Here is a 25,357-nt window from a genome sequence, read left to right on the forward strand (position 1 = left end):
TGCAAAGGTTTTTTATCCGCCATCTTTTTTAGCATTTCTGTGTTCCCCTGTATTAACTTCTCAAGAGCTTCTAGCTGGTTTCCAATCCTTCTAGAGCGTTCCATTAAAGGGAGGATTAAGGATTTCACCAGTAATTCTACATTTTCTAATGAACACACTGTGCTCCTAGTATCCTCAAACGGGATTTCAATTATTTACTCACTGGGATTATTTTGTTTAACCCCTTCGATGCTGGTGACAAAGCCAGCTCGTCATGGGCGTTACCTGCGCTCCGCGCATGACGAGCTGGCTTTGTCACGTAACGCGCGATTTTCGAATCTTCAGCGCGCAGCGGGAAAACCCGCTAGCGCGCATGTGGTTAAAACAGGCTTTCGCCACCTGTGTGGTTATGTTATTTCTGTCCTCATTTATCTTATTATTGTACTTAGGCGAAACACCCTTTATCTTTTTGGAACATCCACCCTTCTGTTGTTTTCCCCCGCGTTTAAGCTTCGAGTTCAATGCGGATACCGGTGTGCCTTCAGGTTGTTTACATACTATGTGTGGTTTATTTGCAAGCTGGGGGCTATTGGTAGAATCCGGCACTGCACTTGGTTAAATCATAAAAGTATCCAAGCTTATGTCAATCTCACTTACATCTAAAATAGTTGGTAAATCTTGGGGGCATTGGGCGATTTGTACAGACTGGATATGGGGATGTTCTGGTGATGGTGCTGATGCTATACTCCCAAGTGATGATCTTCTCAGACACACTGGGTCAAGGGATAGGCAGCGTACAGTTGAATCAATCTCCTTTCCCAGTGCAAATGCGGCCCTGGTGATGAAGGCATCTAAGGTACCGGTAATACCTCCTCTCCCTCCCCTAATACCTGATTTGTCACCTTTCTGGTTTTTAAGAGCCATTTCTCTCTGTGATGCCTATGCTTGTGCCAAGTTACTAAAACATTCCAATAATTTAACAAAAGCTTAAAATAAAATTACTATTAAACACAATATTTAAAGTCTTACTATATGGGAAAATCAATGGGGGGTGGCCCAGTCCAGTCTCTTTCTGTCTCTGACGGGCTCAGACGGGCCCGCCCTTGGCCCGGGCTTCGCACGGCTCGTCCCGCGTGCGTCCTGTGATACGCGGCACTGGTGCAAGATTTAAAGCACCTGTGTAGTGTAGTTCCTATATTCCCAATAGGCTCTGGAATAACTTAAAAAGCAGTGTAGACGTAGGACTGAGGTCATCTAGGTCTCTACTGACTATGTTAGACTTAATTAGTTTTGCCAGCTAGCACAGAGGTCACTAGAAACTTTCTCGAATGTTCAGGAAAGAGTTAACCGTCCTAATTTAGACAAGAAGGGATTCGTTTCTGACAACCCCATAAACAGTAAAAGTAGTATTATGAAATAATATTGTAAAAGCATTGATATGGTTTCTTAGCCATATGATACTTTAAAATGGATAAAATATATACATACATAAAAACATTGACTAACAGACTCAACTGATGCTTCTAAGATACGCCTACCCCAGTGTACCTGACCTAGGCCTAATACGTGGGAAGGAGTTAGTAAGTAGCAGTTTTAAGTTAAAGTTAGGTTTTTGCCAAGGATCGGAATCAAGAATTCTCCCTAAAGTTTTAATCAGCTCCCTACCTTGGTTATAGAATGAAGGCGGTCTTGTATCTCGCTTCTCAGGACTCAATCTCCCAGCAACCCGCGAGGGTAACTTGGGAACACCGGAGCTGGATTTCTCGGCGTGAGAAAAGGCAGCTTCTCCAGCGTGTCAAAAAGGGAGGGGCGGCTTCCTTCGGCTCTGGCAACAGCTGGGCTCTCGACAAGTAGAACGTCGCTCTGCTCCCCACCACAGTGTGTTTGCTTAAGGCAACGTTGGTATATTTATACCTGAAAGGTGCCGGGTTTGATGTAAGGTTGGACATAAGACATCACTAAGAACTAACAAGTCTTTCTGGACTCCAGGAGTTCTTGTGCAAATCAAAACAAAAGCAGGGGGTTTTACCGGGCTGCTGGAGACTTGGTTTATTTAAAGAATGCGTTGTGCTTGTAGGAGTCTATGCGAGTAGCCTTGCCATGCTTTGGACTGCATGGGCTATTACTAAATACGGATATGAATCTTTTGCCTTTATAAGGATATTATTTATTATAACCACATAAGGGCATGAATCGGGAATATCGAATTAGGGTCCTAGATAGAAATTCAACACACACTTCACGTATTAAGGTCCATCATTAGTAAAAAATAAGCAATATTAAACATACGATGCATGTGTGTTTTCCAACCCACCCCAAAATACATAATTGCATTTGAAATGGTGTATGGTTTATACACGAAAATGAGTATTGGTACTGTACGTTTTTTAAGCAGGGTTATCATTCAGTTAAATGCATATATATCAGCTGAACGAATTGCGAAAATTACACATGAAATGGCTCTGTAGACAGAAAAGAAGGTCGAGACCATTTCATCACATATCTATACGATACTGTGCATGTGCTAGAGGCTGAGGTAAAATATTGTCTCTAATGTCTCTAAAAATAGAAGCTCTGTTCTCTAAGAATTGTTCTACTTTAAGCAAAGTACCATGTGCCAGAAAAAATGGTAAATATTTTTGATTTGAAAGAAAAAATAATTTAGTTTTCAGGGGAAAAATAGTTCCAAAAGTTTTTAGTTTGCTTTGTTTAACAGAACTGAAGGCCAAATTCAGAGTTCAGGGAACGCTGTGTGCATGTTGTTTTTTTTAAAAGTTATTCTCGTTGTTCAGGGGAGAACATCATATCAGATAGGCTTGCAAAAAATTGGTCTACAACATCAGGTGAAAGTTCGACCAAGTTCGAAAATACCGAAACTGTGCAGTTCTGTGCATGATTGCTATCATCGATGTTTGGATCAGCAATACTCACAGAAGGTTGTACCTGTTTGGTGCTGCTTTCCGCTCGTACTTCACCGCCACCTACTCGTAGTGGTGAAGTCTCAACGAATGCATTCATCAGAATAGGTAGCCACTGGGGACAACACGTTACATGAGACAAAGCAAAGTATCGATATCCATTGGTACTGCTGATGGTAGTGTAAGACAGATGTCCAACACACATTCTTCTCCGCATAGCAGACATCGAAGCACAGATAAGATGCAATCCGGCCAGATTGGTCTGAATGAAAGAAACCAAGTTGTACTCAGATCTCTTAGCCGTGCCAATCCGAGGACCTTAGTGATACGGTCTCGGTATCGTATTGCTAGGATCGTTTCTTCGATTGTTGCTGGAGTCTTGTCTGTGGATTGGCTTGCCATATCAGAGCAGAAGGAACAAAAATAAAATTCCTGCTACGAGTCCCAAAATTAAAGGTAGGCGGCCAAAGACAGAATGGACAAAATTCGGGAAGATGCCCAGAACTGTTTCAAATGGTGTTAACAGTCCCGAAAAAATTGTCTTAACTACATGTGCGATGCCACTGGTATCAGACATGTTTAACATTTGGCTTAATATTTCTGCAAAATGCACAGGGCAATTTGTTGTTAAAAGGGTATGTATCTCTGTCGCTGTCCTTGCAACTTGCAGTTAATATGTTTCTTTGGACGAGGTCAAAGGCACAGTTGTCTGTAAAAGAATAGACTTCATTCTGCTTAAAGTATCAATTCGAATAGAAGAGATATTCACATGAGGCCATATTGCCGCCTCCATGTCTGGGTTGCTGTTTGGATACACTACTTGCATACAGCAAACGACCCTGGAAGTAACAGTTACGAGATAGCATACTCCTGGCACCATTGCACAACAGCTGTGGTCAGTTATTACAACGTAGCTACCGTTGGAGCGTTGTCTGAAGAATGGTTCTATCTCTGTTGCAGGAGTGCCTCGCAGGTGACATAAAAGGATATTTGAAGACCCTTCGCAGGCTCCATGCAAGTTAATACCTTGACACAGAAGTGTACCGCTTAGTGATTTTTTACAATTATTGCCACTAAGGAATACCTCCTTTTTCCTTTCACTATAACATTTGTGTGTGTAAGGTAAATCCCAGGTTGATTTGATGTAACCTTTACTCAACCTTTCATACTGGCCTGCTGGTATATATTCTTGGCAATATTTAAACTGGAAAGTTGTTATTGTAATTGTAATTGTTCTGTGTATTATCCACTCAATGACAGGTCTCTCTGACATTGTCAATGGTAATCTCTCAAGTTTTTCAATGCTCAGAATCGTATAATCTGCTCCTTTTTGTGCCAAACTGATTTGTTTATCAGTAAGGTTGAAGATAGAAAATAATGATGTTATGTTGATTAGACACCATGGCACGTAGCCTGAACGTAGGTTTTGCAACGTCCAGCCAAGCTGTACAAAAGAACGCAATTGGAACTGACCATGTTGTAACATTAGCAAGTCTTGCTCTATTATATCAAAGGCAGATGATACAATACTGTCCAATGAATAAATTCTGGAAGACAGAGTCATTAACCCATTGTCCACAACAGAAAGTGATTTTTCCAAATTTATACGATCAATTTCTCGTATTTTTTCTGCTGTTTCAATTTGCATTACTTTCCAAGCTTCGTTGTATGCAGCGTATATACCGGCCGCTATGAAACGTTTTTGACGCTGTTTGCGAGGTCCCATTATGAAATCTTGCAAGTCAGCACCTTCTTTAAGTAAAAGTCAAATGTTGCTTAATTTCAGCCAGTGCGGATTTCTGTAGCCACTCAAGGCATAATTTCCCTACACTGTATGTTGTAACTATCCCTGGATGTTGTCTCTGGGAATATCTTGGGTCTGGTCTGGTCATTTTGAACCCCTGTCTTTTGTTCAGGCATCTATCTTGACAGTTGTTTGTGTCTGTGGGCCAGATCAACCATTTTTTCCAATCAGGATTTGTTCTGTTTTGGTGAAAAATATGGGATACGTCTATTTCCATATCCATAGTACTATTGTCATCAGGTATGGGCTTTGGAATAGACGGTTTATTTAAGTCTTTTATCTTAGCTAAACCAAGAAAAGTAGTTTGTTGAATGGTATCATTCAGGAATATTATTTGTTCTGGGATCATGCAGGCTCTAACTAATGATTCAAGACATTGTACCTGCCAGTCTTTTGTTCCCCAGATGGTTTTTGTTTCAATGTTGTTTTTCCAAAATTCAAAACCAAATGTTGACATTTTGTCATAACATTTTTCAGAATAAATCAGTTTAGTATTTGTCAACATTGTTTTCATTCCTGTCTTATTTAACATTTAAAATAAAATGTTTCCGGATCACTGGTATTAAACCCTGAGAAGTATGGAAATTTCTCATAAAATGTTTTCGAACTTCCTTTTGGTGGAGTTGGACAATGTTCCCATTGATTATAAGTAAAAACATTTCTGGGTTGTGCAGATTTATGCAAATTGTGATGACCATAGTGATTGTAACAGTATAATTCCTCATAGTTTGATGAACCCTGTAAAGAATCATGTTCTGTAAATGTGGCTGACATTACTAAATCTGACATCATATTATTAATATTTTCAAAATCCCAATCATCAGAAAAAGAACTTGGTTTCACAAAATTGCTTAAGGAAATCTTAAACTGGTGTAGATACTTCAAGAGCTCATTCGGGCCATAAATATCATAGTCAGTTCTGTCCCATGCAATACCCCCAGGTATTGGGTTGGCTGTGATGTTCACTGATGATAGTTTTCTTTTCTCGATGTGAGAGGATCTGTGAGACTTTAAGACCAAGTTGATGTTCTGACTTGCTGTGTCCATTGTACTATATTTTCCATCAATGAATCTACCCAAACATAAAACCATGATGAGCCAAAGCAGGAAGAAAAGTACACCTAACACAATTCAAAATTCAATCCATGGTGAAATCAGATATGTCTCTTTTAGTTGGTGAAACATCTCTGTCATTTTTTCTTTGAAAGTTTTTGTTGCTGGCTTGTCTCCATGTTCACTTGGATCATCGGAAAAGTCATCAAAGTTGATAAAATAGCCAGATGCAGTTCTGTCAATTGGTGGGATCGCTTCCGGATTTCCATTGATCTTTGCATTTTCTTTTGTTACATTTGTACATTCTGATGCTACATCATTGTAGACTGGTGTATCATCACGCATTGTTGCAATTTGGGTTTCAAGAGGCACAAGTTTCATGGCTTTGTTGCATAGTCCCTTTTTATTTACTGCAGGTTTATCGAATGTGATTAGTCTTTCAGTTTGAACCTCTTGGATTGTAGAAAAGTTTGGTCTTCTGCTATTTCTTGGTAATCCACTGGGCCTGCTATTTATTATCGGCCACATGTTTGTGGTTTCACCAGGTCGATGGCAACAATGCTGTTTTCCTTTTTACCAGCAAGTGGCGGTAGTACTACTGATCTAGTTCCGCTGACAGCTAAGACAGGTACTGCTTTTCTGCAAGAAGGCCCAAATTCCTTCTTCACCGCGATCTTTTCTCTGACCAGATCCCCAATTTTTGGAATCCAGACAGGTCTTGCTGGGACAGGTGGTTCTTCAGTGGTTGTTGGCTTACTCTTTATGTTACTTAGACTCTTTCTTGTTTCATTCAAGTCCTGTAAAACAGCCAAACGATCTTTGATATCAAAAGTTTTTTCTTCTACCACTGAAGTCTGATGATCCAGATCCTGGATAATCAATTAGTACCAAACAATAGTTTGTATGGACTGATACCTCCTAGAGAATTTCTTGGCATGTTATTAAGACTACTGTTGGGGATTTCGTGACCAAAGGGGTGTAAAAGTCAGACTGCAACACTCTATGATCTTGGTTGGTTGGTTTATTATTCGTATTAAGGGTAGTGCAGATCAACAGTATATAAGGGTATAGTTCATAGGGTCTCGGAACACTGGTTCTCTGCCTCCTGTTGGGTCCAGTCGGGATAAGGATGGTAGGGTCTTTTCTTGAACTCGAAGGTCCCTGGAATCCCGGGGTCTTGGGGCCTCAGAAGGGAAGAGAAAGAAAGGTGCCAGGCACCGGGTCAGTACTCTATACTGTCTTTCTAAGGAGTGTGCTACCGTCACCAGTCCGTGGGGTGAGGGGTGTGAGGGACGTCCAAACAAACTAACACCTAGTGCCTCTCGAGTGTTCTGCCTCCCGCCTCCCCGTATCAACTTCTCTACCTCCCGCCTCCCCAAACACCCCACCAGAATGCCCCTTGCAATGGCACTTGCCTGTGGCTGTGGCCCGTTCCTTGGGCCACGGCGCCTGGACCCGGGGCGTCTTCTCCTCCTCCTGTCAGCCCACCGGGTTTACTCGCGGTGTACAATACGGTCTCCTGTTGTGGGTCTTCCCTCGCCGGTTCCTCCCCTTGGCTCTCTGCTTTCGTTTCCTCCGCTCCGCCGCGAATCTCTGCTCCCTCCTCCTCCTCTGGTCCGATGCAGCTTTCGGTTCTCTCCACCACGTCCTCGCCTGCCCGCAGTCGTCTTCTCCGTTGGTTCTCCTCCTCGTCCTCCAGGTGCTCGGCTTTCCTGCCTTCGCTGCTGCACCCCGTCCGTTCCATCCCCGGTCCTCTTATCCTCCTCGCTTCCGTGTTTCGACTTGGCTCCGCCCCTTCCGGTTTGCCTGCGACTAGAGCGCTGGCCTGTTCCTGGTCCGTGTATGACGGCAAGGCGGAAGTGCCTTTCAGGGTACCACCACGGTGTCCGTCCTGCTCCTCCTCACACATCTCCCCCCGTAAGAACGGACGGGGTGGCCAATCAGGACAAGGATGACGAGACAGGTAGTCCGCGCAGATCTGCCGGGACCCAGGAATGTGCAGGGTCTGAAAAGAGAAAGGTTGCATGGACATGAACCATCGGAGGATGCGCTGGTTAGTGTCTTTGTTCCGTGCCAGCCAGGTCAATGGGGCGTGATCCATCAACAAGAAAAAGGGACGACCCAGGAGGTAGTACTGCAAGGCTTCTATCGCCCACTTGATAGCCAGACATTCTTTCTCGATGGCTGAATAATGTACCTCCCTAGGGAATAGCTTTCTGCTGATATATAGGAGTGGCACCAGTTCACCATCCACATTGGGTTGTTGTAAGACAGCCCCTAGACCCACCCCGGAGGCATCTGTCTGTAGGACGAAAGTCCGTCGGAAGTCTGGGCACTGCAGGATGGGTGCCTTACATATGGCTGTTTTGAGGGCCTGAAAGCTGGCTGCTTGTTGTGGTCCCCAGGTAGCGATGTGGGTGGGTTGTTTGTTGGCCAAGAGATCAGTAAGAGGACTGGCCAGGGTGGAAAAGTGCGGAATAAAGCGTCGGTAGTATCCTATAAACCCTAAAAAGGATCTAACATCTTTTTTATTCTTAGGGGTTGGGATAGCTTTTACTGCCTCTAGTTTGCTCATTTGGGGTTTTAGAAGTCCTCCCTCTACAGTATAACCTAGATAGTGTACTGAGTCTGTGGCCAGTAGTGATTTGTTTGGATTAATCCTGAGCCCAGCGTCTTGGATCGTCGTGAACACCTGAACCAGATGACGTAAATGGTCTTCCCATGTATGACTGAATACAACTATATCGTCTAAGTATGCAGCCGCATACTCTTTGTGCGGTTGTAAGAGACGGTCCATTAGCCTTTGAAACGTCGCCGGGGCTCCGTGCAATCCAAAGGGAAGGACGCAGAAGTGGTAAAGCCCTGACGGAGTGGAAAAGGCAGTCTTTTCTTTTGCTTGTGGTGAAAGGGGGATCTGCCAATACCCTTTGGTTAAGTCAAGGGTAGCCATATAGGTGGCATTCCCCAATTTTTCTAGCATTTCATCAACCCGGGGCATTGGGTATGAGTCGAACTTGGTCACGTTGTTTACTTGGCGGAAATCTATACAAAAGCGTATGCTTCCATCTGGTTTTGGTACCAGCACTACTGGGGAGCACCAGTTGCTCGTGGATGGTTCGATTATGTTGGCCTGGAGCATAGCGGATACTTCTCTCTCCACTGCCTCTCTTCTGGCCTCGGGGATTCGGTAAGGTTTCTGTTTGACTATGGTATTGTTTAGGACCACAATGTCGTGCTGTACCAATGAGGTCAACCCAATATTTGAGGAAAAGAGGTCAGGAAAGTGAGTGAGGGTGGTTTTTAACTGAGTTCGCTGGGTGGGAGTAATTACGTTGCCTATCGGGACTTCCTCAGTCTGTGGTGAGGTGGTGGGTGCTGTGGGGATGTCTAATGGTTTCTGCGTGTTCACCAACAGGGCCGCCTGTCCTCTATCCCTGGCCTCAGGGGGTTCGACCCATTTCTTTAAGTGGTTGATGTGATAGATCTGTTCCCCCCCTGGGTGAAGCGGTTGGAGAACGCTGTACGTGACAGGGGTGACTTGTTTTTCTATGGAGAAGGGACCCTGCCATGTGGACAATAACTTGTTGTCGTTGGTAGGGAGGAGCAGGAGTACCTTATCGCCTGGCTGGAAAGTCCTCAACTGATAACCCCGATCATATAGCCGCTTTTGAGCGGTTTGAGCAGTCTCTAAATGCTCGTGTACCAGACCCCATATGTGTGAAATGGCGGCTTTTAAGTCTGCAGCATACTGCTGTAGGGGTTTCCCCTCCTCCTCTTCCCCTTCCCATTGCTCTGCTGCCATGTCTAGCAGGGTTCTCGGTCTCCTACCAAAGAGTATCTCAAACGGGGAGTAGCCCGTGGACCTCTGTTCATGTGTGCGAATGGCAAACATAACGAGAGGTAACTGGTGATCCCAGTCTCGTCCGGTGTCTGAGATGACCTTGCGGAGCATATTCTTGATAGTTTTGTTATAGCGCTCCACAAGGCCATCCGTCTGGGGGTGGTATACCGAAGTCCTTATTTGTCGGATACCCAGAATCTCGCACACTTGGGCCATCAATCGAGACATGAAAGGGGTCCCCTGGTCCGTGAGAACCTCCTCGGGGAACCCCACCCGGGTGAACAAGGTAACCAGGGCTCTGGCTATGGCAGGGGTAGTCATGGATTTCAGTGGGAACGCTTCTGGATATCGACTGGCATAATCTACCACTACCAATATGTATTTATGGCCCCGGGCTGAGGGAGTGAGTGGTCCCACTAAGTCCATTCCGATGCGTTTAAACGGGACATCAATGATGGGCAGAGGAAACAGTGGGGCTTTTCTAATTCCCGCCGGGTTGGACAATTGACATTGTGCACATGCAGCACAATACTTTGCCACGTCTCCATAGACGCCTGGCCAATAAAACCGTCCCAGTAAATATGTCAGTGTTTGTTCCTTCCCATAATGACCTCCCCCTGTGTGGTTGTGGGCTAATTGCAGCACATGATCACGAAAGGGTATGGGGACAAGAAGCTGGTTTGAGACAGTGTCTCCTCTTTTTGTGGCTCTATACAACAAACCTTGTTTCACTAAAAATATATGGTCCTACCTTAACGGGCTCTGGTTCTTGCACTTGCTCCCAGGCATGCTGAAGGGTGTTGTCATCCCTCTGGGCTACCCGGAAGCTGGTAGGAGAGGGATCCACCATGTCTGTAAGGGTCACAGGAAAAACATGTGAGCGATGGTGTGTTTGAGCGTACAGTGTTTTTGCTTTTCGTCTCTCACTTTTGCTTTTTCGTGTTTTCCCCCCTTCTCTCTCTACTTCGCTGTTACTAAAAGGAGCATCACCCCACCAAGTCCCTTTCTCCTTCTTTGTTTCATCTATATACTGGTCGAACCTGGGGTGGTCTGTCCCGATTATGATCGCCTCTGGTAAGGAGGGTATAACACCTACTTTACGTAATTGGGGGTCGTTTGATACATCCAACAACACCTCAGCGACAGGGTATTCCACGGTGTCACCATGGACACAGGTGACATGGACCTTTTCGTGGCTTTGCAGTTGTTGCGGGAATACTAGGGATTCATCTATGACTGAAACTCTGCATCCTTTGTCTAACAGGGCCTGTTGCTTCTTTCCGTTCAGTAGGACCTCCCTGTTATATTGAGGATGACCTCGACCAGTCAGATATATCCTTCCTTTGGAATAGCCGATATCCATCGGTTCGGCTGGTGGGTTTCTGTGTGGGCACTGTCTGGCTATATGGCCCCACTCCGAACAGTGATAACATTGGGGACCTGGTGCACTGGGACTCGGGACGGGGTTAACAGGCCTGAAGGGAATACGTGGGAGAAAAGGGGCTCGAGGTTCAGGTCGTCCTGGTGGTCTGGGGTTATTCGGTCGGGGAAGAGGCATAAGTGATCGGGGGGGCCCTGTCCGGAACTCGGGGGCCCTGTGATACGCACAGGCTAGGTCAATGGCTGTGGCAGGAGTAAGATGGGGATACTGTTTCACCCACGAACGAGTGGAGGCCGGCAGGGCATCCAAAAACTGTTCCAGATACACTTTGGCGGTCAGCTCCTCCACGGTGGAGTCTTGGGGAGTAAGCCAACGTGTCCCCAAGTCCTGTATCCGGTAGTAAAGGGCCCTGGGATTGTCGCCAGGGTTCCACTTCTCTTTTCGGAACTTAGCCCTGTAATATTCCTGGTCGCACCCGAGTCTTTCAAGGATGGCTCTCTTTACTTCATCATAAGGGGTTCTGCCGGCTGAATTCGCGGCCTGATAGGCTGCCTGTAGTTCGCCGGACAGCAAGGGCGCAACATATTGACTTCATCTTTCCCTAGGCCATGCTGCTGAGGTGGCAACACGTTCAAAATTAATGAAAAAATAGTCAGGGTCTTCTCCCTCTTGGGATTTCTGTAGGACTGAGCTAGGCACGTTAGGGTGTATTCTGGTATTGGCTATAACATCTGTGAGACGCAGGATGGCAGTATCCTGAACCTGCTGGTTTGTGGTCAAAAGAGTGGCCTGTTCTTTTAGCGCATCCTGTAATACTTCCCTCTCTGTTTTTGCGGTTTGCATCTGTTGTTCAAATATAATCTGAAGATGTCTTTGACCTTCCGCCAATTGGGTGATGACATTCTCCACTGGGATGGGCACGGGCTGTGACATGTCGTCACGTTAGTATCCCACTTCTGACACCAAGTGTAGGGATTTCGTGACCAAAGGGGTGTAAAAGTCAGACTGCAACACTCTATGATCTTGGTTGGTTGGTTTATTATTCGTATTAAGGGTAGTGCAGATCAACAGTATATAAGGGTATAGTTCATAGGGTCTCGGAACACTGGTTCTCTGCCTCCTGTTGGGTCCAGTCGGGATAAGGATGGTAGGGTCTTTTCTTGAACTCGAAGGTCCCTGGAATCCCGGGGTCTTGGGGCCTCAGAAGGGAAGAGAAAGAAAGGTGCCAGGCACCGGGTCAGTACTCTATACTGTCTTTCTAAGTAGTGTGCTACCGTCACCAGTCCGTGGGGTGAGGGGTATGAGGGACGTCCAAACAAACTAACACCCAGTGCCTCTCGAGTGTTCTGCCTCCCGCCTCCCCGTATCAACTTCTCTACCTCCCGCCTCCCCAAACACCCCACCAGAATGCCCCTTGCAATGGCACTTGCCTGTGGCCGTGGCCCGTTCCTTGGGCCACGGCGCCTGGACCCGGGGCGTCTTCTCCTCCTCCTGTCAGCCCACCGGGTTTACTCGCGGTGTACAATACGGTCTCCTGTTGTGGGTCTTCCCTCGCCGGTTCCTCCCCTCGGCTCTCTGCTTTCGTTTCCTCAACTCCGCCGCGACTCTCTGCTCCCTCCTCCTCCTCTGGTCCGATGCAGCTTTCGGTTCTCTCCACCACGTCCTCGCCTGCCCGCAGTCGTCTTCTCCGTTGGTTCTCCTCCTCGTCCTCCAGGTGCTCGGCTTTCCTGCCTTCGCTGCTGCACCCCGTCCGTTCCATCCCCGGTCCTCTTATCCTCCTCGCTTCCGTGTTTCGACTTGGCTCCGCCCCTTCCGGTTTGCCTGCGACTAGAGCGCTGGCCTGTTCCTGGTCCGTGTATGACGGCAAGGCGGAAGTGCCTTTCAGGGTACCACCACGGTGTCCGTCCTGCTCCTCCTCACAACTACTTTGGACACTTATTAGATGTTTGACCCACCCATCACCCGAACCTAATACCCTCGCCGTTATATATTGCTTTATGTCACGTTTTTTTCTTTCCACTACCGCATTTCCCTCAGGATGGAAGGGAGAAGAGTACCACAATGCAATGCCCATGCTGGTCATGGCCTCTTGTAAGCTCGAGAGCTAAACGCAGGACCCTGGTCAGAATGTAGCATGCCAATTGCATATGTGCCGATAAAGACTTGCAAATCTTTTATAACAGTTCTGGCGTCAGCCGAGCGCTGGGGCCACATCCAAATGAATCTCGTGCAGGAATCCACTGCGACCATGATATATTTATAGTTGCCATCCCTTTGTAAGAGACCGCAGTGGTCCAGGTAAACACATGCTAATGGTTTATCTGAGATTAGAAGGGCCGCAGCCCCGCCACCCATGGAGCGCCGCATTTACAATGCGGCGCACCATGGGGCAAAAACATCACAGATGCGTGACGCATCTGTGCCGTAAAGTGGCGCATTGCTGGAGTTGCGTCGCAAGCGCGACGCAGCTCCAGCAAGGCTCGGGGGTGCCCTATCTGTCCAATGCTGCGTCAAGCCTTACGCCTGCTTCAAGCAGGCGCAGGGTTTTGATGCAGCATTGGCCTAAAAGTGACTGAGTGAAATCTTTTATATTTTACTCAGTCACTTTTGCGAGGTGCACCTGCCCCGGAATGCCCTCCCTGTGCCGGAACGCCCACATGTGGCGCAGGGCTTTACAACGTGACGCATCTGCCTGGATGCGTCACGTTGTAAATGGGTCGCAGGGATGAGCCACGTTTACGCCACCGTTGCGTGACGCAAACGTGGCACAAGTCCAACATAAATCTGCCCCATAGTTCTTAGTTTGTTTTCTCATGCCTGGCCACCAATATCTCTGTTTTAATAATAACGCTGTTGTGGCAGAAATATCAGCATGTGCGGAAGCTAGCCCTTCGCGTGCCGCTAAAATAATTCCTAATCTGTGTTCCATGTTTGGAATTGCCCTATCCCCACTCCAGGGATTCGAGCAAATGGAACATTATTTGCATCTGTTATGTATGAATATTTTACTGGAAAGCCTTTCGGGAGTGTTTTTTTATAATTTTTTACTGTAGCACTGACAGCTTGCATTATATTGCTGTCTATTTTTGTTTTTGACCGGGTGATAGCAGCTGCGGAAGCCGTTTGCACAGCTGCCTTCGAGGCTTCATCAGCCAATGAATTCCCCGCAACGTGAACGCCATCACGCTGATGACTCAGTGTATGTATCATGTGAGTCTTTTGTAGTTCTTTCTGTAAAAGAACTATTTGTTCCCAAAGCGTTTTATGCTTGATTCTGCCACCTTTTGCATTTTTGAAGCCGTTTTGAACCCAGTTCTGCAAGTATTTATTATAATGTTGGACGCAGTAATATGAATCACACACTATTAGTGTGGGGAATTCGTGAACAGTATTTTCAAGCGCCATCTTGAATGCCATAAGTTCAGCTCGCTGAGCTGTACAATCTCCTAGAGATTGGGTTTTAGTGACCAGTGGTCTAAATTTCCCTTTGTGCCAATGACCTTTAACGATCGCGCACGCAGCACTATATGCTTGTTTACCCCCAACTGCGGGTTGTGCTGATCCGTCTGTGTATATTATACAGCAGTAATGTTCTAGAGGAAGGATTTCGGTCGGCATAGGACATTTATACTCATATTGGAGAAATTCTTGTGTTTTTAAATAAGGATCAAATTCGTATACTACGTCTGTTGCAGCAAGAGAATTAACCCACTGTATCCATCTTGGATGTAGAGCTTTAGCATTTGGAATGCTTGCCCTTGATACTGCTTCTAGGGCAGGTACTGGTGTAACGATTATTATTTGTTTTTCTTGTGCCAGGGCTCTTTCTTTTGCTACAGCAGTTTGAACCGCTGTCAGAATTTTCTGTAGAGCTGAATTTCATTTCAGCTTGAGTGTACAAGTGTGATTTGTAAGCTATAGGTACCGTTTCTGCCTCATTGGAGGTCAGGTATGTGAATCCGCATTTTCCTGGATAACTCAGATTACAAGGTTGCGTACATTGTCGCGAGTTTGCAATTTTGTTTTAGTTAACATGTCAGTTTGCAATGTTCTCAAAATTTCTGTGTGTTTTTGAGTCCAATGTATTGGTTTGAAATCAGGGTTTATTAATTCATAGAGAGATTTAACCCTCTCCGCATAATTTAGAATGTATGTTCTACTGAAATTCAGGAAGCCTAGTATAGATTGTAAATTTTTCAGCGTTTTCGGTGCTTGGAGTACTGCACACTTCTCTAAGAAGTTGTCTGCCAGGCTTTTGCCTTCACTTGATAATTCATATCCTAAAAATAGGACTGTTAGATGGGCAATTCTTGACTTTTTAAAGTTGAATTTGTAACCCTCTGATGCGACCCAAGAATTATGGTGTTCACTCTTTTTAAGTGAGTCTCCAGGTCATCGTCTGTAAGATAGATGTCATCGACATACGATAATGCCTCATCGTCATATATTTGTAGTAACTCTGTTACCCTTGCTGAGAATAATCGTGGGCTATTCTTGAATCCCTGTGGGAGTTGGCAAAATTGTTTCTGCGATCCTATTATTGAGAAAGCGGTCAAATACCTGCTTTCAGGTGCAATGTTATGACAGAAGAATCCATTAGAGATATCTAATGTTGTTTTATATTTTTTGCGCACGATGTTGTTCATTAGTGCTGCACTGTGTGAATTTTGTACTGCAAAAGGTTTGCAGCAGGAGTTTAAATGTCTGTAGTCCAAAACTAGACGATATGAATCGTCTGGCTTGGAGACAGGAAACAAAGAATTGTTCATTTGTGAGGTGCATGTTTCAATCACCCCTTGGTATTCAAGTTGATCTAAGATCTTCCTGACTGGCTTTTTAGCTTCTTGTTTAACTGGGTACTGCCTTTGTGCAGTCGGTTGATTTTTTAACTGGATTTTGTGGGGAGGAGAGTCCTCATCCCATCCTACATGATTTTTGTACAATGCAGGGGCTTGAGCCACTGCCCATTTTCTTGCAAATGTGTATTTTTTATGAATCGGAATATGATTTGAGAAGGCAGGCATAATCATTTCTTTGCCATGTGGGCACTGCCTGACAAAATCTGGTGGCCAGTCTTTTTCAGCTAACAGGATGTCATAGTGTTTAGAAAGTTTCTCCCAAAAGAGACCTTTTATTTTCCTAGTTTTATCTCCCTCTATACGTAATGTTATTTCATATAGTTTATGGGGCACACTAACTCGTGTGTCTGCAGTTTCCACCTGAATGTATTCATTCATGTCCACTGTCTCCAGAAGATTCATCAGGATCTTGCAAGCTATGGTCACTTCTGCTGCGCTGTCTAGCATTTTCTGGGCCCACTCTCCGTTTTTCAGTTGTGTCCTCAGAATCCTCGGCATGTTTAATTTTAATACTTGCTCCCTTCTTTCTGGGAAATTGTGATTTTTTACTTTGATGAGCAGGTTCTTTGTCTTTGGACTTGACGTGCTCTTCCTTGTGTTCTGACCGTCCTCTTCTTTCCGATTTCTGTGGGAAAGTCTGAAAAGATAGAGAGGGATGTGTATCAATATCTTGATATCTATCAGGTTTTCTCAATTTATCCCCATCTCTAAGATTGTATCTTCTCTCAGAGGGTTCCCTTTGGGGAGACTTGCCTCCTCAGCCAGGAGTTATTTCTCTCCATTGAGGAGAACTTCCTCTGGACTGGAATCGTTTTCACTTGGGAGTGGATTGTTTATTACCATCCCAACTCTTTTTTGGAGTATTTAGATTATTTTTAATAAAAGTTTTTTCAGGATTTTCAGTTAGTTGGGGTTTTATTGGTTTCCCACCCAAACTATCTCTTCCTAGTTCTTCATAGGATTTTTCCATGATTCTGGCGAGTTCAAATGGTTGGTCTGTTATATCTGTCTCCTTCAATTTCTGGAGGTTCTTTATATCGTCCCTTACCAATTGAACTAATTCTCTATCCCCCACATGCATCATTGTTGGTATTTGCGATTCCTAAATTGCGAAAATTAAGGAATCGCAATTTAGAAATCGCAAATACCTATGCATTAACAATTCGCATTTTAATTTGCGATTCCTTATTATTCCTTATTTGCGATTCCCAATTTTGCGAATTGCAAATAAGGAATCCCTTTACATTGATTCCTATGGGCCTAGAGGCCCATAAGAATCAATTGGAAGGCATTCACATTTTGCGAATTTCAAATTGCGATTCGCAAAATGTGAATGCTATTTCACGGGTGCAGGGGGGGTGCAAAGAACCCCTCCCTGCACCCCTGAAATTTAACTGTAAGTGCAATTTACACACACACATGACCCAAGGACATGTGTGTGTGTAAATTAAAACTTTCAAAAATGCAACTAGTGCATGTTTGAAAGTTTTCGGTAAATTACCATGAAGTTCCACTTCATGCTAATTTACCCCTTCCAAGTTACGAATTCGCAATTCCAAAATAAATTGCATTTAAGAAATCCCAAAATTGCCATTTCTTAAATGCTATTGCAATTTAAGAAATCGCAAATAAATTGCGATTTCTTAAATTGCGAAAAGGGCCAAAACCTTAATGCATCCCAAAAAAGGGTTTTGCATTCGCAAACGGCTGATTTTTGCGATTCGCACCGTTTGCGAATGCAAAAACCCTTGATGCATGTGGGCAGATATGCCTTTGTTAACTCTTTTAGTTTAACTAGGAGTTCTTCACTTGACATTGTTTCAATGTCTGGGTGTGTTGTGTAGCTGGCTAGAACCGGCCATGTGGCTCCTGGTCTACCTAGTGGACCGTGCCTGATGATGTGATTTTGATGTTTTAGGACGTCTTTGAACCAGAGCTGGTGCTCTTGGTATGTTAGTGGAATTTCAACGTCCTCAAAAGGAGTGTATATATCCAGAGGTTCCTCTATTTTGTAATAGTGGAAATCTTTTGTCACAGCGTGTGCTGCTGGAAAATTTATCCATGAATAGAATACCTCTGTCTGCCGATATTCATGTGCCTCTATCACGAATATGACTGTACCACCTCTTGGTGATAGTCCATTTTCTATAAGTTTAAGAGTTATAGTTCTTCTTCTATTGAAAGGAATGATTATAGCATTCGGGTCATTTTCTTGGATGGTTGTGTCATCCGCTATGAGTTGAGCTGTTATTCTAGCTTGCACTCTTTCGTCTTCACTTTCTCCCATTTTACTGACAGAAAGTTTTGTTGCAGATCAAGTTTCAAGGAAACAAAGATTAGGTGCACAATATTTTGGAACACTGTATCCTTCAACGTTGACTAAACCAAGAACTAATACATAGGATTTTCATCCTACTAAGTTCTGGAGGATTTTAACCTTTCACCCACTCCAGACGTCTATTGGAGTTTTTACGGGAGAAAGGGGTCTGTGTGAAAAGCACGACTGAGTTACTCTAGTGCAGAGGTCTTCAAACTTTTGGATGCCGAGACCCCCCTGTCGACATTTTGAGGTGTAAGGACCCCCTCCTGACAAAAATTTCTAAACCTGTAGGCAGGGCCACTGGAATTATGAGGCAGTTGAGGACCAAATTAGGGAACAGGCTTGACTACATTTTGTGGGAAGAAAATTTAAAGGATGTTCCGTGACGCAGCGTATTTTGGGATATCATTGCTTCATTATTTTGAAATGAATTTTTTATACACAGTAACACTGAGGAAAGATTTCACTCCATCAGTACCCGTTTATAACCAAATACAGAAATTAACATCAGAAAGATTTCTGATCAACCTTTGTGAAGGGCCCTCCATTCCGCAGGAATACATGCTGCCACATTACAAGCTCACCTGGCCCAGGCTGGGAGAATCAGGGGTCCCTTAAAACCCTGGCGATTTTCTGCAGAGTTAAGCAGTTTACCCATGCAGTTTTCCTCTCACTCCCTCCCTTCCACCCCTCTCTCCTCTCCCAGCCCTGTATCCCTCTCTCACTTTGCAGGCCATTTCCTTTCACCCCTTTTTACAACTTTTGAACACTCCCCATTCAACCTCTCACTTCACCTTTAATCACCCCTTGCCATTCTGTCTTTTTACTGCCCTCATCTCTAACAGTCTCTCGCATTTATCTCATGGCCTCTCTGGCCCGCCCCGTCACCACCCGTTCCCCTCAGCACTTCTCATTCCCCTTGTCTCTCCATTCAACTTATTACACCTCTCCGGTCCCCCCATTCATCTTTCACATCTCTCCTTTGTTCTAACAGAAGCCCTCACCTTTGGCTCACACTCACTTCTAGCGTGTCCACACTACTTTTCTGAAATTTACATTTCTCCTCATCCCTGACCTCTTAAATCAAATTCTCTCAATCCCTTGCTGTCCTCTCTCATCCTCTCATCTCTCCTCACCAAGCATACGAGTCGGACCTGTATGCTCCTCTCAGCCTGTGCCACTCTGCTTATTGTTCCCCAATTCAAGAAGGCATGAATTGTCTATCTCGCTTTTTAGGTGCAGGCCGTGCAGTTATGGGACTTGCACCCTCCTTTGTTTCACTCCACCAAGAATCGATTATCCTTTAGGAAGATATAAAAACCCTTTCCCATTTGGCTGGTTATCCATCTCCTTCTGTGTGTTTCTCATTTGCCTTCAGGCAGCAGATGGTTATTAGCCCCAGGGCTTCTTTTGGTAACAGTAGCGCAGTACAAATGTAAATAATAATAATCTGCAGAAGCAGGGGAGCCACTAGACCAGAACTTCTGGGGAGGGGTACTAACACTCCCAGCCAGGGCTGGCCCTAACACTGGTTGCACCCGGTGCAAGTTTTTTTTGGTGCCCCAACCCCGTTTCCTCCTTCTCCATGAATTCCCTCACTACCACTCACCAACAATGCACCTCATCTCTCTATAACACCTTACTGACAAACATTTCATTTTTTATAGCGCTACTCATAGTTTACTCACACTCATTTCTGTGATCTGCATGGTACATATTCTTTGTAGCAGGCGCATTAACCCTCTGCGCTGTGTGGTTGGCAGAAGTGTCCATGTGAGTGCACGGTGAGCGATGCAACAGTGTGAGAGTAGGGTGGGAGGAGTGACTGCAGGGTGCGTGAGGTGGCCGTACGAATTTGGGTGCGATGCAAGTTCAGAATGGGATGAATGAATGTATGAATGATTACTGCTGGGATTGTTTTAGTGAGTTGTATATTCAGCAGTGAGGGGGACAGGTGAGTGAAGTGTCACATGAGTGCAGGATGAGTAGTGTGCTCCTGAGACCGCAGGGTGAGGTATAGGGTGAACAGCGCAGGTGCATTGTGAGTGCAGAGTAATCATTGTGAGTGAGGGTGAGCAGGTGAATGGTGTGAGCGCATGTTGATCAGTGTGAGTGCATTGTGATCGCTAGGAAGGCAGGGTGAGCGTGAAAGTGAAGGGCGTGAAGGAGGAGTGAGTTGTCTGAAAGCAGGGTCCATTCCCAGACACTTGAAGTAACCCAGTATGTAACTTACGGCAGCGTAGGGTTTACGATCTAAGTTAAACTATTGCCATTATAGCAGGGTGGAGGAAATAAATAATGTGCTGATCCTGCAACAAACTTCCAGTCTTATGGATACGGTTGCCAGTAGATTATTTTGATGGCCCAGTTGGTACAAAAATAAGCAGTCACCTAAAGCTGTATTTTAAGCACTTATATGTGCATACTTCAAACAGAAAATATAAATAGAAAGCACTTTTAATTGAGTTCTAGAACTGCCTCAATGATCCATGACTAATACTTAAATAGAACAAATACAGAAAAGTCACATAATGAATGAATACATACTTTTTTATTTATAATTAAATCTATTTAGTGTCAAGAGGAGGTCTCTGCAGGCTCTTTAAACAACCCACACAGGCATTTTACTTTTGGCAACCCTACTTCATATTCCTTTTCATGAAATGCATTCTCACACTACATCAGTAAATGTAAAATTCAAATGTAAGGACTAGGCAGAGTGGGACCCAGGGGGTACTGGAATCAGGAGGTCTCTGCAGGCTCTTTAAACAACCCACACAGGCATTTTACTTTTGGCAACCCTACTTCATATTCCTTTTCATGAAATGCATTCTCACACTACATCAGTAAATGTAAAATTCAAATGTAAGGACTAGGCAGAGTGGGACCCAGGGGGTACTGGAATCAGGAAAAAAACACTAAGCCTCTGTAACCAGTTTACAAAGGCATGTAAATATGTAAATGGTCTTTAAAGACCTGTGAAAAACTCGAATGGGTGTGTTGGAGATAAGACTCCAGACACTGCCCAGCTGAGGCCCCAGCAGCTCAAGTTACACTGCAGCAGCCCGGGCTGAGACACAGGGGAAGAGGGGGGCTGAAGCCCTTGGGCCTGAGAAGTGTGACTGGGAGTGCGACCCCCTTTACATCACTCCACGGCCCCCCTGGGGGTCGCGCCCCACAGTTTAAAGACCCCTGCTCTAGTGTCTTGCGTAGGCGTGGGCGGAAAATCCGTTCCGCTCGCGGATTTTGCGGATTTTCGGGAAATCCGCAATCCGCGAGATTTGCGAATTTCCCGCAAAATCCGCAAATCCGCGAGCAGCGGATTTTGCTCGCACTGCTCGCACTGTTCGCGTGAGTTCGCGCCCCGCGAATAAGTGCAAAATTGCAGAAATACGATCTTGGCAAAACTGAAAGTAACTACTTACCAGGTTCAAAAGTTCAGGCACATCATTAATAGCCATTTCCTGTAGTGCTTCCTGAGGGGCCCCTCCAGAGTTCAGTTGCCAGTTGAAACTATTATGTGACCCTGCTCTGAACCTCAGAATAGTTACACATATGCCACAAAGGTCCTGAATTACAGCTAAGGGAGACAAGCAGGAGCCAGGCTGGAAGTTAAAATCCATTAATCAGCCCCTAATTCATTATTGTCAGTTGGGGCAGGGCAGGTGTTGTAACTAATTTTGCAACAATGAAAGCACTTAGCAAGTGCAAAAGATCACTAATCAGGGCGCACTAAGGAAGCAGGTGCCAGCTAAAAAAATATTCTGTGACACATTAATCAGCCCCAAATTAATTCAGGTCACTTGAGGCAGGGAAGGTGTGCTTTGCTTTGCCGAAAATAATGTACACTGGACAACCAGAGGGTGTAGTGATGAAACAGAGGGTGGCATGGGTGGGCCAGAGGGTGGCATGAGTAGTCAGAGAGTGGCAGTGGTGACAGAGAGTGGCAGTGATGAAGAAGAGTGTCCCAAACAGGCTGGACACGTAGAAACAACAAGTTCGCAAAACTTGCGACCCGACAGGTAAGTTCGCAAATTGCGAAATTGTAAAAACCCTCGCGAACTGGCAGAAACACGGGCGAACACAAAAAAAAAAAAAATCCGCAAATTCGCGGGAATTCGCGGATTTTGCGGATTGCGAATCCGCAAATCCGCAAAATTCGCGGATTGCCAATCCGCAAAATCCGCTCATGCTTAGTCTTGCGTTAGATTATGGCCTTACCAAACGATGGGGGCCATGTAGTGTAGTTCCTATATTCCCAATAGGCTCTGCGCATTGGAATAACATAAATAGCAGTGTAGACGTAGGCCTGAGGTCATCTAGGTCTCTACTGACTATGTTAGACCTAATCAGTTTTGCCAGCTAGCTCAGAGGTCACTAGAAACTTTCTCGAATGTTCAGGAAAGAGTTAACCGTCCTAATTTAGACAAGAAGGGATTAGTTTCTGACAACCGTATAAACATGACAACTTTGCTCCCTCAGAATAAAGAGTGTATCTCTAGAGTCGTGTGAAAACAATAGACAGCTATTTCACTCAGTCAATCGTGCATGCCTAGTTCCACCAGAATGCACAGGAATAGAAAAACGGCCATTTTCAATAAAAAGGTGTTATTTTATTGAGCAGTCTTCTTTCTCATGCAAGAGAAATGAATTGCCACAATTGCAATACTTATTAGTAAAGTGCGTACAGTAAATGTAGTATTATGAAATAATACTGTAAAAGCATTGATATGATTTCTTAGCCATATGATACTTTAAAATGGATAAAATATATCTATACTACTATTATAAAGAGAGAACTTGCACCTTTTGGCCAGGTAAACTCGGAAACCACAGCGCCAATCTACACACCCGATACATCTATGAAAATGTCAGGGTGTGTAGATCGACTTAGGCTATATAATTTTTTTTAAAAAAGTAAATAAAAAAAATTACGTTTCTAAACAAAGTAGTCCCCTGAAAGTAGCGCCGGCCGGGACCTAGCGCTGGCCGTGACGCGACGTGCATGATGATGACGTGTTGGAGCGGCAGACATGGAGCTGCGGTGAAGTGAGGAGCGCGGGTGCGTCATGGCGAAGAGGAGCGGAGCGGCAGCTGAGGTAAGTAAACCTTAAAATCAGGGCGGGAGGGAGTCGGAACGGGAGGGAGTCGGGGCGGGAGGGGAGCGGGTGTGTACAGAGGGGCAGGCGGGAGGAGTGGGGGCGGGAGGGAGTCGGGACGGGAGGGGATCGGGGCGGGAGCGGGTGCGTACGCTTTATTCACATGGTGTGCACAGGCTTCAAAAAGGTAGCCGTCACCCAGAAGGCTGGGGTGTGTAGTTGTCGGATCGCTAGCAAATGGTTGCCTTGCATGTGTAGAGGAGCGCAGCGGCAGCTGACGTAAGTAAACCTTCAAATCAGGGCGGGAGGGAGTTGGAGCGGGAGGGAGTCGGGCGGGAGGGGAGCGGGTGTGTACAGAGGGGCTTGCGGGAGGAGTGGGGGCGGGAGGGAGTCAGAACGGGAGGGGGGCGGGCGGGAACGGGTGTACTGCCTCCAGCCCCTTTCTGCCCCAGGCAACGCTGGGGCGGGCTGCTAGTACATACATAAAAACATTGACTAATAGACTCAACTGATGCTTCTAGCATACGCCTACCCCTGTATATCTGACCTAAGCCTAATACGTGGGAAGGAGTAAGTAAGTAGCAGTTTTAAGTTAAAGTTAGGTTTTTGCCAAAGATCGGAATCAAGAATTCTCTCTAAGGTTTTAATCATCTCCATACCTTGGTTATAGAATGAAGAAGGTCTTGTATCTCGCTTCTCAGGACTCAATCTCCCAGCAACCCGCGAGGGTAACTTGGGAATAACGGAGCTGGATTTCTCGCCGTGAGAAAAGGCAGCTTCTCCAGCGCGTCAAAAAGGGAGGGGCGGCTTCCTTCGGCTCTGGCAACAGCTGGGCTCTCGTACAAGTAGAACGTCGCTCTGCTCCTCACCACCGTGTGTTTGCTTAAGGCAACCACTGAAAGGTGCCAGGTTTGACGTAAGGTTGGAAATAAGACGTCACTAAGAACTAACAGTTCTTTCTGGACTCCAGGAGTTCTTGTGCAAATCAAAACAAAAGCAGGGGGTTTTCCCGGGCTGCTGGAGGCTTGGTTTGTTTAAAGAACGCGTTGTGCTTTCTAGGAGTCTATGGGAGTAGCCTTGCCGTGCTTTGGACTGCATGGGCTATTACTAAATATGGATATGATTCTTATACCTTTATAATGATGTTATTTATTATAACCACATAAGGGCATGAATCGGGAATATCGAATTAGGGTCCTAGATAGAAATACAACACTTGTGGTGGGCGTGACGGGGAGGTGCCTCCTGGCCCAGGTGTATTATGGGCGATGATGTTTTTGCCTCCCTTTTGGTCACCATAGTCCCAGCAGCGAGCGTTTCCCGCGGAGCGGGAAACGCAAGAGGTGACTGTCAGAGCAACGCGGTGAGGCCGGGGAGCGTGGTTCTCCTCCTTTCGTGGCCCCCACAGTTCAAAAGACCAATCCTGTCCTCCTCAGCAGCAGACTCAGCAAAAGTTTATCCCGCGATACGCGGCACTGGTGCAAGATTTAAAGCACCTGTGGTGGGCATGACGGGGAGGTGCCTCCTGGCCCAGGTGTATTATGGGCGATGATGTTTTTGCCTCCCTCTTGGCCAACAGAGTCCCAGCAGCGAGCATTTCCCGCGGAGCGAGAAACACAAGAGGTGACTGTCAGAGCAACGCAGTGAAGACGGGGAGCATAGTTCTCCTCCTTTCGTGGCCCCTCACAGTTCAAAGGAACAATCTTCTCCTCCTCAGAAGCAGACTCAGAAAAAGTTGCACTCTAACATTCAGCTTGCAAGCCAACAGGAGCAAGGACCAGCAGGTGGCAATTTCCCTTGATGCAGAGAAGGCCTTTAACTGTTGTGAATGGCCCTTCCTATTCCGCATTCTGGGAGTGCTAGCTTTTGGGATCGCTCCATCCAACTGGTCGAACTTCTTTCCACCTCCCCTTCTGCACGGAACAACAGCAATGACTTCTTTCCAGACTGGTGAGTACAAGACAGGGCTATCCCTGGCAATCAAGAACTGAATCACTGCACAGATCTCAGACATTCCAACACTTTCAGGGAAGCTTAAATTGCTTCTCTACCCTGGTGATATCCTCATGCTTTTGTAGAAGTTTGACACGTCCTTCCGGACAT

This window comes from Lissotriton vulgaris, chromosome 2_1 (assembly GCF_964263255.1).
Source record: "Lissotriton vulgaris chromosome 2_1, aLisVul1.2, whole genome shotgun sequence".
In the NCBI taxonomy this organism is placed as follows: domain Eukaryota; kingdom Metazoa; phylum Chordata; class Amphibia; order Caudata; family Salamandridae; genus Lissotriton; species Lissotriton vulgaris.